The sequence below is a fragment of the Camellia sinensis genome, unplaced genomic scaffold, assembly GCF_055761805.1.
Source record: "Camellia sinensis isolate YWXY unplaced genomic scaffold, ASM5576180v1 Unanchor1, whole genome shotgun sequence".
Taxonomy (NCBI): Eukaryota; Viridiplantae; Streptophyta; class Magnoliopsida; order Ericales; family Theaceae; genus Camellia; species Camellia sinensis.
Genome location: NW_028128987.1, coordinates 10,169,549 through 10,184,160, shown reverse-complemented (window position 1 = coordinate 10,184,160; position 14,612 = coordinate 10,169,549). Strand labels below are relative to the sequence as shown.

The window sequence follows — 14,612 nt, the reverse complement described above, 5'->3', positions numbered from 1 at the left end:
AGGAACTAAAACATAGAGCTCGCTCGAGCGACAAAAGCCTCACTCGAGCGAAGACACCAAAATCTGGGCAGCAGCCATTTGTTTCAAAACACACCCAACCTGTTACAAACCTTGTCACACCCCAAATCTGGGCATGACCGGCCGTGGCCCACAGGGACTTAGCCCAAGGCACACGTAAGCCTAAACATGAATCCAAAACCATAAAGAATAAATGTGATGATAGCCCAGAAATAAATAAATCAACACTCAATCCAGTGACATACCATAAGTGAAAAACAAGTCATAACCAACTTCCTAAAAATATATATATACTAAATGGGACACAAACCGCCCACAAAATAAAATAATTCTAAATAAAACTCATCCACAATATATGCACAAAACTCGACAAAGCAACCTAAAACAAATTAAATAAATGTCCTAGAGGTCCATGTAATTGAGTCCCCGCTACGCCATAAGTCCACTATAAGTCCTTCTAACACCTGGAAATGGTAAACAACTAAGTCAACTGATAGCTCAGTGAGTAGCAACATGGATAGTAAATACAGTTTTGAAAACAGGGTTAAATTCCAAAATAAGATATATATCACAGAAACTAGATTGGCATACAATTTGGTAAATACAATCTGTTTCAAAAAGAAGGTTCCACAGTTCAACACTTAAAATACTCATGTCTCGCAAGAACATGATAAACAACATTTTCCACTTAAAACAGATTATAACATGAACACCAATAATTTTCTGGGTACCAATAAAAATAAATAATCTGCCACACAGTTCTCAAGGCTATAAGCCCCGTTGGATCCAATACCGAACTAAGAGTCATCCTCAGGGTGGCACCTGGGTCTTTTCTCAATGACAATCCGATTGAAGGTCACCTAGTTGTTTTTAAAGGTCTTTTCCTTACAATCGTTGAGCACTAGAGTCATCAAGGCCCAACCCGGATCTATTCCCTAGTGGCCAGAGTCACCACACACAGTGGAATAATTTCCCTAGACTAAATACACACATGGTCCCAATAATCAATACACATAAGTTTCGCAAAACATGGTAGTTCATCATTATAAACATGAGACCAAAACAAATAGTTTACAGTATGCCAAGTTCACACATGTTTCAGAAATAATTTGATTCAATTGATAATATAATAATTTATCAAAACAGTTTAGTCTTGAAACAACAATTTAATTTTTCAACAGTTCAGGGTAGGGGAACATTTATAAAAATACGTAGCATGAAACTACTCACCTGGAAACGAAATAATATAATCCTCGAATAGAGTATGAAAGTCCAACTAGTGCCCTGAACCAATATGAAAACTACACGTCACTACTAATTTAAAAATACTAAAGAATACAAACTAAGTAACCCCAAACTAAAGCGCACTAACACGGCTCAACCCAACTCACCGTTACTCTTAAATATTACCTAAGTTCATGTTCTTCAAGGTTTAAAATCACCCAAGACATGGGTTCCGGTCAAAACTTAATTCATTGTGACTTTAAGATAAAACAGAATTTCAAACAAGCCTTCCCAACCTATTCGCTAACTTTGAAAATTACAAAACTCACTCCACGTTATTCGAAAAATTCCAATAACCTCCAGATATGATCTAATATATCCTAAGTTTCAAACCCAATTGGTTTCACTTGATTTGCTTATCAAAATAATTATCTATAATTTATTATATCCAAACAGGTTGTTTTCTGCAGCACTTTAAAGAAATTGACGGTTCTCTTAATGTACATGAGCAATCAATGCAAGGCCAAAAACGTACGAAACTAGACTCGTAACCGGTTCTAATGACACTAATTTGATAATTTTTGGATTTATACCCAAAGAGAACAACACTTCCGAATTTACTGTTTCGGACTGGTTTCCTGGACAGATTTGAATACCTCAATTTATATGGATTTTGACTCCCAAAAATTATGAAAAAATTCAGATATGCAATTAAATACGTAATTGATCTACTGTAAAAATTTCAGATTAAAATTCATCCATTTGATATGGTTTCTTGATTTTTAAAGTTTGCGATTATGTGCAGAATTTTTGGACTAAGATTCACACCGATTCTTTATACATGAATTAAACTCCATAGATTTCTTAACAGCATATATATATATATACACAAAATACATACACCTACAATCTCTCCATCAATGAATTAAATAACAATATTATTAGGATAAAGAACAAAGAAAGAAGAGAAGAAAACCTAGGAGGCCACACAGCACAACACACCCAAAGCTCTCCTTCTTGGCTACAACAATAATCTTGATGATTGAAAAACCCCTCTCTTTCCTTCATAAACCCACTGCTGCTAGGGCTGCTAGTGTTGTGGAAAACAATTATAACAAGAGTTAGGGTTTGTGTTTATTTCATTTTATACTAGTGGTGGGCACACATAGGTCAAATAGATAGATAAATATACAAAATACATATATAAGTTACATGCAACTCAAATGGTAAGAGCTTAACTTATTAATTTTGTGGTCTAGAGTTCAAGTCACACCCTCTTCTCCATTTTTTTTTTTTAATAATAAATCTTGCTTCTAAATCAATGACTTTCACCATAAATTTATTTTAGGTTTAAAAATTAATTAAAAGATCCTCCAATAATATTTAATTTGCACCTTAGAATTCACTACCAAAATATTTGAGATTGTAATATTATTATTTAATTATTTACTTAATTTTTATATTTGGGTTCTCACAAACCTGCCCAACATCTCCTAAAACTCAAATACAAAGAATTAAAGGACGGAAATGAAACATATGCAACAGCCGACATCCACGGAACCGAGTCCGGAATACAACAACCAATGGAAGGAAAACCGGGATCGCTATAGCCTCCTCGGTTAGTATTAGTTGGAAAAAAAAATCATTGAAAAAAAAATTAATTAAAAAAAAAAATTGTTAGTAAAATTTTTAAATTTTTGTTTAAAAACCAACGAAAACTAAGGTAGCGTTTGGTAGAGTTTTGTAAATGTGATTTGAGAGTATGAGTTGTATTTTGAGTTTGTGTGTTGTGGAGTTATGATTTGAGTGTAGAAAATTTGTTTGGTAAAGAGTTTTGAAAATAGTTTTGGAAAAGAGGTTTGATTTGAGTGGGGAATTATTGATGTGACATTTGATATGTGATACAAAAATTTACAACTCATAACTAAACATACAATTCAAAATTATTTTAAAGCACATAAAAAATTAAAAAAATTTCAGAAATTTTTTTTTCCGATTATATAAATCAATTGCAAAAAAAAAAAAAAAAAAAATACTGTTCCGGACAGCCGGCCGGACGACCGGCCGGACGTCCCCTTAGCAAAAATTTTGAAAAAAAAAACAGAGCAAAAGAGCGGCTGAGACAGATTTGGTACAGAGCTCTCAGCAGAGCTTTTGAAACGTGATTACAAAATCCTAAACAAACGTCATACTGAAACACAGGTGTAGAATCACGTTTCAAAAGCACAACCAAACACAGCCTAATTTTTTGAATTTACGTTTTCTCCTCAATTTAAAAATTGAGACAACTATTTATAAACCCAAAAAATTATCAAACAAGTTTTTATGACAATTTTTAAAATTTTTGTAAATATAAATTGAAAACTGAAAACGAAATAGTTACCAAACAGGTCTCAGATGGTCAAAATGTCGTAAAATTAACAAATAATTAAATAAGTTACCAACGTAAGAAATTACTTATCAAAAGATTCTTAGGTTATGTATGATTTGATTTTTAGAATTTTTTTTTAAAATTAAAAATTAATTTGGTTAAGAAATAAAAAATAAAAAAAATATTTTTTAAACGAAATTATTTTTTAAAAATTATTTTTTTATTTTTTATTTCTTAACCAAATTAATTTTTAATTTTTAAATTTTTTTTTAAAAAATCAAACCATACATAGTCAAAGAATCTTTTGATAAGTCATTTCTTATGTTGGTAACTTATTTAATTATTTGTTAATTTTATGATATTTTTTCCATCTGAAGCATGTTTGGTAACCATTTCGTTTTCAGTTTTCAATTTATATTTACAAAAATTAAAAAAACTGTCATAAAAGCTTGTTTGATAATTTTTTTGGTTTATAAATAATTGTCTTAGTTTGTAAATTTGATGAAAAACATAAATTCAAAAAATGAGTTTAATTTGATTTTTAAACAAAAAATTAAAAATTTTACTAACAAATTTTTTTTTAATTAATTTTTTTCCAATGAATTTTTTTTTTCAATGATTTTTTTTTCCAACTAATACTAACCGAGGTGGCAATTGGTAATATTACTTTAAACCTTAAGAAGAGGATTGTAATTTCTAAAATGTGAGGGGTGTCAATGTAATTTACCCAATGAGGGTAAAATTGGTATTTAAAAAAATTAAAAGGGCTGAGGGGGAATTTGTAATGAAACTTTAAACATCAAGGGGAGAGATATAATTTTCAAAAGGTGAGAGGGGAACTCTAATAAATATAAACCTCAAGAGGTATCAGTATAATTTACCCAAAAGTTATTTTATTAACTTTCTAAGTTTTTATGAAAGGAAGTACAAAAAAAATTAGAAAGAATGACATGATTACTTATAATGACTTTTTAATTTGTTAATTAAAATATATAATTATCAAAAGAAATCTAAATATTCAACTCAGTTCATGTGCCATGCAAATAACAGCTTCTTCCCATCAACACATTCTATACTAAGGAAGGAGTATTTTTTGTGATGAATTGCATTACATACACTTTTTCACTTTTAAAATTAAAAAAAAAAAAAAAAAAAAAAAATTGGTCCTTAATTGTTTCTAATTTAGGCCAATAACCAACAGAGGTTCAAAATTTGACATAAAATATCAAGTGTACACCACATAGTGTTCGGAATTTTGATAAAAATAAAATAGAATCGTTACTGTTCAGTGTGTTTGATCGTTACAAAATTAAAACAAAATAAACAAAAATGCTTTAGAGCTTTAATATAGGAGCTCTAATAGCTCTAATGGGAAGGTGGGTCCCACCCTGATGTGATGTTTGTGCCTTGTTTTGTTTTTTTTTTGCTTTGACACATCATTAGAGCTCAAATTAGAGCTCTATATTTAGAGCTCTCTATCATTTTCTCAAAATAAATGTTGCTTACTTGATCATTACTCACTCCATTTCAAAATAACAATTCCTTGTGGAGAATTCAGTTTTTTTGATAGTACAATTATTATATTTTAAAAATATTAATTTTTCAAATTTATCCTTTGATAGTATATGTTTTTGAGAATATCAATTGTTATAATTATATTTTTTGTGTTATTAATGAATTTAAAAGAAGATCAAAATAATAAATTTATATTATTTTATTTATTAATTTTTTTAAAAAAATTAATATTTTGAAATAATAAAAAATAGAATGAGAGATTAATATTTTAAGACGAAAGGAAGTTGTTTCAAGTTTAAGCCGTAAATTACTTTTTCTAACATAATTAATGTTTTTGTAAGCCTATATATTCGTAGTGATATTCTTTGAGATGGCATATGCATATAGGTTGTAAATTTGGCCCGACCCAACCATGTCCACCTGTGCTACAGGCAGCGACGATGATTCATGGGCAGTGGCCCGGTCGCCGTCGGAGTTACGGCAACAGGGGCTTACGTGATATGCTATCCGCTGATCTTTACGTTTTCGAAGCCAGGTCATGGGAATCATTCTCAGTTAGACGATGAAGGTACCAACAACAACAATCACAACAACGATCACAACAACAAAAACTAATAGTAACAGATTTGATTGAAAACCCCCAGATGATTTTCAAAACCTTCAAATCTGGCTCCAATTAGTTCGAAATCCCTGAAAAATAAAAACACTTCATCAAAAGCTGTTTAGATCTGTAAAGGGGAGAGAGAGAGAGAGAGAGAGAGAGAGATGTCAGATTGACTGTGGATGAGTTTGTGATCGTCAATGATGATAGAGACGGCAGTGGCACTGAGATCGACGATGGATGAGTAGTCGATGATGGAGGTAACTGCGGCGTTGAGATTGGTGAGAGAGATAGAGAGATAGAGAGATAGAGAGTGTGAGATTGAGATCTGATGAGAGAGAATTTTTTTTTTTGATTAAAGAGAGATATCGAACAATGAGAGAAATAAAAGGGTCGGGCTAGAGAGGTATTTTGGTTAATAACTTATCCTTATGGACATAATAAATTAAGAAAAATGATTTGTATGAAGTGAAAAAAGTGAACTTATCCTTACTTGTATGAAGTTTTTCATAAATTAAGAAAAATGATTTGTATCGAACAGTGAGAGAAATAAAAGTGACTCACATGCCCCCCTAAGTTTTTCATATTTATACTATTTCACTTATATATGAAGTTTATATCTTTTGTGTCCTTTATAAAATTATAATAGTGCCCCTCCTTAAATAATGAAAAATTCGTTTTAAAAATTTTAAACGTGCTCTATTATATTTTTTTTGTTCATTCTTTTATACCCTGGACTGGAAAGTCAATGGTAAGAATTGAATTAATTGAACATTTTTTTTTTTATTATGGGATTTGTTTAGTTGATTGTTTTTCTCCATAATGGGATTTTTTGTTGAGTTGATTAATAGTGTTGAATTTGTTAATCATAAATTCAGTTGGGTTGTTGATCGTGGATTTCTAAGCTATATTAATGTAATTTTCATGATAATTGTAATATTAAATCTCAACAATAGACCCTCAAAAAAATGTATAAATTTAATAGTATCTCGTTGTTTATTGTGTGGTTTTTTTCCCCTTCTTTTCAATGATTTGAATAATATGTGCCCCCTTGGCCTTGAATTTTTAGCTCCGCCACTGCATGTGGGCACCTGGGATGCATGTCTATGCTTCCTATATTATCATGGTCACATTTGAGTGGTGTTTATCATCATCATCTATTCTTATTCACCTTCACCCTGTCGTTGTTTATAACTTGATTTAAAGGGAGAGGGTGTGGCGTGTTTGACAGGTGGACACATTCGTACTCATCATGTCGGTGTCAGACTTCACTCTATCTTTGTTTATAACTTGATTTGAAGGGAGAGGGTGTGGCGTGTTTGACAAGTGGACACATTCGTACGCATCATGTCGGTGTCAGACACAGACACAAAATCCATTTTGGAGTGTCCATTCTTCCTAGGTGGTTCTCATCCTCTATCCAATAAAATGGAAATGGGTTTCCAAGTTTTTTTTTGTATATCATCTACCATAATGGTAGTTGTCTTCTTTTTCCTGTAGTCATGCTTTATTTGGAGGTCAAAAGTTTTTCATGCCCGGACTGAAGGTCTTCCATCTTTGATAGAGAAATGTTGTCATACATATATTTGACAATGTAGCGTTATTCATCTAGCTTCAGATACTTTCCTCCAATGCAAAGTAAGTTTGTCAGCCCACCAGCATCAGTCCAACATCCTCATTGGATCGATTGTAATGATGTTGCAACATCGTTGATAGGTGGCGTCATCACTTATGTCAAGTTGCGGCCTCTTTGTGCAGAACAATTTCTCCATCCACATAATGAGACATCAGTATGGATGAATTCTATGCCAAGCAATCCTCATCTTCTTTCTGGTTCTTAAACCCTGGAAAGAACGAATTATTTCCTTGTTCATTTGATTCTCCTGCACTCGCCTTTGAATTCCATTGTGTTCTTAATACCCTGTAATACACTATTGTACGAATGGAAAGCGATCTGAAAGATCAGTATTCTCCAGTGCCAATTTCCCGAATTTATATTTCAAATTGACTTGCTTCGACTCAGTTTTAAGGCAATAGCTGACCAGAGCGATGTCTTTTCCACAGTCGTAATTGGATGTCTAAATTGTTGAACACCTCCCTCTTTTAGTTCTTTGAATTCAACAGTTTAAACTCAAGACAGAAAACAAAGCTTGGGGATCAGAACACCCTAGTTTGAGGGAAGTTCACTTTCTCTGAAGGAGCCACAAACCCCTACAGTGCACACATTTGCAAGCCAAGCAATTCATTCCCTCAACCTATTCTGCCATTGTTTTGAAAAACAGGCAAGGGGTCATATATCACCATCAAACTGTAGGCTACATGATTTTTTTTTTTTTTTTTATTTTCTAATGGCAGCTTATCTTGGTGTTTTTTAGTTTATCTGTACAATGGTTTAAAAGCTGGGGCTGTGAGGCCACCAAAAAAAAAAGTGGAAGTATAGTTTTGTTCCGGGTTAGATCAGCATGGGGTAATGATCGTTTCTTATGGTAAACAAATGATACGTTTGGTTCAGCAAAAGAGTTATTTGTGCCTGTGTTGTTCACACTAACTACTTACGTCCTCTATAGCTTTTTATGTTCTGTGGATCTGGCACTTGCAGGTCGAGCTGAGGCACTACTCATTGCTGCTTACGGCAAAGGCATGAAGATCAGCACCAATTCATCATCCCTCTCAGAAGAATTGATGTCTTAAAACAGGCAAATTGGCCACAACCCACTCCTTTCTTTTGTCACATCCTTCAGTTGTTGCTTCTTTTCTTCTCTGCAAATGCTATAAAATGAAGAGCAACATGAATAGCGACAAAGAGTAGTTGATGGTTTGGTATTGTATAATTCTCACATTAGACTGACTGCGTTAGATATTTCACTAGTTTTAGTTTTTAGCTTTTTTTCTTTTTTGCCATTGTCATTTTTTTTCTTCTTTTTGGGATTGCTTCATGGAGATTAGCTGACTGATAGTATTATTGATACTTCTTGTGGGATTTAAACTTCCCAATTGGGATCCTTCTTTGTAACCTAGTATGTGTAATTGTTAGATGAATATCTAAATTCTGATGGAAATTTGAGGTTCTCTTGGAAACATATGGTTGTTACTGTAATTTATTTATTGAAGTCATGGAGTGATATAACATAATATTTATTGCAGTTCATTTGGTGAGGTATCAAACAATATATGTATATGGGGGGTGTCTTTCATTCAAGTAGAAATTGTAATTTAATTTTTTCCCCCACCCATCATTTCTATGTGAGGCATGTTCTCTCTTTAACTCAGCACTTTATAAAAAGGCTTTTTTAAGTTTTCTTTGACACGCTACTTTTAAATTAACTTATTGGCTTAAAATAAGTTGATAAATAAATTGTTACTTACAGAAGTTAATTTATTTAGTAATCTCTTATTTAACTTATTAGCTTTTTAACTCTTCTATGCATAAATAAGGGTAAGCATGGTCCGGATTAGACTCGATTGAGGTAAAATCAGGACCAATCCGTTATCTACGGTTCCTGAAAAATTAGAACCAATCCAATCCGTTTAAATCATGGAACCAATCCAAACCAATCTATTTAAATACGGATTGGATCGGTTTAGGACCACGGATTCACATAATTAAATAACAAATATATATATATATATATAACACTTTAATTTTATAAAAATATAAATATAGCGCTATATTAGTTTCACAATAGCAGCATCTATTTCTATAACAGCGACATATTGTTCTAGAATTTAAACAACCATAAGAAAACTGGTTTCACTATAAGTATTTAAACCATTACAAATTAAAATTAAAAACTAACAAACAAAAGTAGTAAAAGAAGATATTATACGGTTTTAGGTTTGAGTTTAGATTTTATATAAAATAAGAGAAGATACTATGGGGGAGGATGTATAATAAAAATATATACTATTTGTATGCGGTTCGGATCGGTTCTAATCCGGAACCGTGGGGTTCAATCCAGAACCAATCCGTGTACTACGGATTTTTAATTCTTCAATCCGGAACCGAACTGCGGATTTAAAAAACCAATCTAAACCTATCGGATTGGACTGGACTGGATCGGATTACGAATTTTACGAATTCCTTACTCAGCCCTATGCATAAAGGGTTTATGGGCAGGAATGAGAATAGCAAAATGACAATTCACTTATTTTAGCAAATTGTGCTTTTAAACCAGCTTATCAGATCTTGTAAATGAGGAATGCTCTTTTGGAATCACCAAATTGACATGAAAATAACAAGTTTGCCTTAGATTTAGGCCTATTTTTAGAATTGACTTTTTTAGTAATTTTATAATTTTTTTACAAAAAGATATGTAAAAAAGTAAAAAGAATAATTGACTTTTTGTAATGACTTTTTGAAATACAAAAATAAGTAGATCGATTAGAACCGAACAGATAAAAATAGGGAACTGGATTGATAAAGTCTTCTATAATCAATAGTACCCTTAAGAAAATTTTATTTATACACAATTAACTAAAAGCTTGTCTTGCAACAAGATGTGTTGGCTTGATTACAGACCTGGAAAACTTAGATATACATAGAAACTAAAAGTAATTTGCAAAATACAAAATATTTCACCATATTCGCATTCCAGTCCGAAGCACATCTCTTATTAAGAGCATCCACCAAAACTTGGCAGTCAGTCAAGATGGATATGCATGAGATCCCTTTGGCTGCTGCCCACATAAGTGTACTCAAACAAGCTTGTGCTTCCGCATTAATGGAGTCAGCAGGTGATTGAAGTAGATCCACGCAATCCCTGCATAACAATGAGCTGCTCTCCAAGATCCATCACTGATGAACGTCCAAACCTGATAATCAGAGTCATTACAAAGCGAATTCACAAGGATACAAGCTCCTTTAGCAAATTGTTCAAACCTTGTCAAACAAGTTATTGACAAATTTATTAGCTCGCCTGCGGCTCTCACTGTTAATCAAGTAAGTTTCAAATTTGTCAAACTGTCCAATGTGTCCATAAGTCTTCCACCGAAAGCAGGACCATAGTTTCGCGCATTTCTACACCACGGTTTTGCTTTCTGGGAGCTATCCCCATTTTTCTACTTTCTGCTTCTGTCTGGGTTGTGGGTGTGGAATGCTTGTATGCTGCTGAAGGAAAAAGTAAGGGTGGTGATGATAAGAAGCATTGATCTAACACTTATATGAGAGTAAAACAAAGATTTGTAAGTAATGTTAGCATGTGTGTAATGCTTGTATGCTACAGAGGGAAAAAGTAGTACTTTGATCTAAAGATTTGTAAATAATGTTACTTGTGTGTAATTGTTAAAACCTACCATCACCTACTCCACCTACTACACCTACCACCACCTACTACACTTACTCCACCCACTTCACCTACTACATCTCCTATATAAGGAGCACCTCACCATTTGTAATTACAACACATATCAATCAATAATATATCAATTTTAACATGGTATCAGAGCAAGGTTAAGCATTTAGTATTTTTCGCTTCACCGGCGGGCGGCAACCTCGCCTTGGCTGCCCGCCGGACCTCAACCTAGTCCGCTAGAATTTTCTACACATACCTTGAAATTTCTTCGAGTTCACCACCTTCACGCCCAACTCTTTCGAGTCGCTGTCCTTGACTCACCAAAAGCACTCTCTCTCTCCATCTTCAAGTGTTCTTTTTGAGTTCTTCTTCTTAATTACAAATATGCCAGCCATTGCTATTGGGAGATTTGATGGCTCATTTAGCATGGGGTCTATTAAGTCCTATGTTGCTGAGTTCATATCAACCCTCCTCTTTGTCTTCGCTGGAGTTGGTTCTGCTACAGCTTATGACAAGGGGACATCGGATGCAGCCCTTGATCCATCGGGGCTAGTAGCCGTTGCTATATGCCATGGATTTGCTCTCTTTGTTGCAGTCTCCGTTGGGGCCAACATTTCCGGTGGCCACGTAAATCCAGCTGTCACCTTCGGATTGGCTCTTGGTGGACAAATCACCGTCTTCACCGGCATCTTTTAATCACCGTCCTCACCGGCATCTTTTACTGGATTGCACAACTTGTTGGTTCCATTGTGGCATGTTACCTACTCAAATTTGTCACTGGAGGCTTGGCAATTCCGACCCACAGCGTGGCGGCCATCACCTTTGCACCGAGCCACCACCTCTGTTGAACCTAGACCATCACTTCTGCCCACAAGCAAGTCTCATGAACCTGTAAATCCACTAACTTATTTACAGAACCCGCGAAGGCAGCAGCAAAGATGCTACATACAAGCACAGTTAGCACCTTAACTCCATACATTTGTGAGAAGTAATAACAGAGAGCAGTGAGTCAAGACTGAAGAAGTGTAAGACAGTAACATGCACAGTTTCTATTTCAGCACAGAAAGCAAAGCATCTCTCTTTCCTGCACCTGGGCTCTCTCTTCTCGGTGGTGTATGAAAACAAACAAGGCAGCATGTTTGTTTTTTTTTCTTTTTTCAGAGAGAATCACACGGCACACATGACATGCATTTACTCTCTCCCTCTCGGCAGACCTATGCACATGGGCACACACTCAACACACTGCCCCATACACACACATGCACGACATCCCTCTCTCTTCATCATGTACCCCACTCTCTCTCTCTCATTTTTTCACACTTTCAAACCCACTTTAATCATATCCCTCCTTTCTCTTAATTTATTCCACCCACGTTATTTCACTCTTTTCTTTTATTTTAATATATATATATATATATATATTTTTTTTATTATAATATATTTTCCCTATCCCTACCATTGTTAGTGAGCATCACCCGTTTTCCATTATCTTATTATTATTATTTTTTATATTCCACCAAAAAAAAAACAACACAAAAAAAAAAAAAACAAACAAAATTACACCGATGTTTTTCTTATCACCCATCCACAAATATTTTTCTCTATTTTCTTTATCCATTGTTTTATTTTATTTTATTTTTCTTATTAAACAAAACAACAACACAAAATAACACGAACAACATTCCACAACCTTGTTATTTTATTCATATAAGGGGATCAACCCCGATCACAATTTTACACCAAAAAAAAAAACAACCACATCCCCAGGCGGGATTTTTTTTTTTCTTCTCTACTCTGCCGCCGGTCTCTTCTTTTTGCCTCTGTCCTGGGCGGCCCTTGACGGTGCTGTCTCCGTGTTTCCCACGCCACCGAGCACGTTCACTCCCCCCTGCTCCTCTACTGCAGCATATAGCGGACCTCCAAATCGGAACATAACGGTGGCCTTCCGCTTCAGCTCCTTATTTTCTGCCTTTAGCACACTTATCTCTGCTCGCGCATCCTTATACATGCGTTGGAGCAGAGCCAGTTGGGCGTTTAACTGCTGCACCTCATTTGTCCTACTCTGCAGCCGGTGCGACAAGTTTGTGACCGCCGTCATGGTCTCCACACATGACTTCAAAGTATACTGATTGGCCTCAATATCCGTTTGCACTGTCATTTTTTGCTCCACAGACCGCATCGGAAAGTTCAACGGAGCAAAACCAGAGGTGTTTGGTTGAGGTTCACGGGCCACCGCACCAGTTATCTCTCTTGTTGACTCGTTGAGGTCGGGAAAGAGAGTGAGCAGACCACGGAAAGACGAGGCCATTTTCTGGGCAACAGAGTGTTACAGAGTATTACAGAGTTTCTCTCTCAAATAACGAAGAGTTTTTTCAGAGGTTTTTAGCAGGTTTTTTGTCTCAGCCTCTACCTCAGCCTCAGCCTCCGTCTTGGTTAAATAGCCGAGGCAGACACGCGCATCGTGCGCCGCTCGGCACTAGACGACAACCTGGGCGCACAAGCCAAGTCATGCGCATCGCCATAATGTCCGGCACACCTTTTTATGGATTGGGCACGCCTTTTGATGGCACGCCTTTTGATTGGGCACGCCTTTTGAGGGCGCGACTTTTTAAGGCTTGATATATATATCCATGTATATCGATTTGGGCAGCCTATCTACACCATCATACAGTGTATTCTACAACGGTCCGACATGACCCCATAAACTGTCCCGACATTTGATTCCGGTTAGCTTTTTCAACGGTCCGACATAACCCCATAAACTGTCCCGACATTGATTCCGGTTAGCTTTTCCAACGGTCCGACATGACCCCCTAAACTGTCCCGACATTGATTCCGGTTAACTTTTACAACGGTCCGGCATGATCCCATAAACTGTCCCGACATTGATTCCGGTTAGCATCTCCATCGGTCCGGTGTGACCTCGTCAACTGTCCAGACTTTATCTGCTACAACGGTCTGCCACAACCATATAGTGTCCTCTACAACGTTATGACACCACCATACAGTATCCTCTACAACGTTATGACACCACCATACAGTGTCTTCACCAATGGTCTGACACGACCATACAGTGTCTCCTATCCTCTTTTATTTTTATGTATTAGTCTATTTTCTTATTTTGTTACTCTCTCTAAACTCAAGTTGGTTAGTTCCTATCCCCCTTGAGTTTACGGGGGCTGTTAAAACCTACCATCACCTACTCCACCTACTACACCTACCACCACCTACTACACTTACTCCACCCACTTCACCTACTACATCTCCTATATAAGGAGCACCTCACCATTTGTAATTACAACACACATCAATCAATAATACATCAATTTTAACAGTAATGCTTGTAGGCTACTTAGGGAAAATCTACAAATTCTTAAGTAGATTATAAAATTACCATGTAGAAAAATTATAAGTACATTTAATTTTTTAATTCTAACCGTAAATTAAACTGTTCACTCAGTTCAAGCAGTTCAATTTAAAGATATTAAGACTAAATCTGAGTTTTAATCTATTTTTATCTATGGGATAGGCATTGGTTAACAAAAAGAATTTATGTCAAAAAACATTTCTCTATATGTTTAGGCAATGTTTA

The 14,612-nt window shown here is 35.1% G+C and overlaps 2 long non-coding RNA genes across 2 annotated transcripts; both read right to left on the bottom strand.

Moving 5' to 3' along the window:
• Positions 1-127: 127 nt before the first annotated feature.
• On the bottom strand, positions 128-2,342 carry LOC145814255 (uncharacterized). The gene is made up of 3 exons (XR_014357599.1): positions 2,219-2,342; positions 1,249-1,302; positions 128-482 (listed from the first exon to the last, which is right to left on the bottom strand). It is a non-coding gene; the product is annotated as an uncharacterized LOC145814255 (long non-coding RNA).
• Positions 2,343-10,123: 7,781 nt separating this feature from the next.
• On the bottom strand, positions 10,124-11,509 carry LOC114257569 (uncharacterized). Its single transcript, XR_014357536.1, has 2 exons — positions 11,277-11,509; positions 10,124-10,833 (listed from the first exon to the last, which is right to left on the bottom strand). It is a non-coding gene; the product is annotated as an uncharacterized LOC114257569 (long non-coding RNA).
• Positions 11,510-14,612: the final 3,103 nt, after the last annotated feature.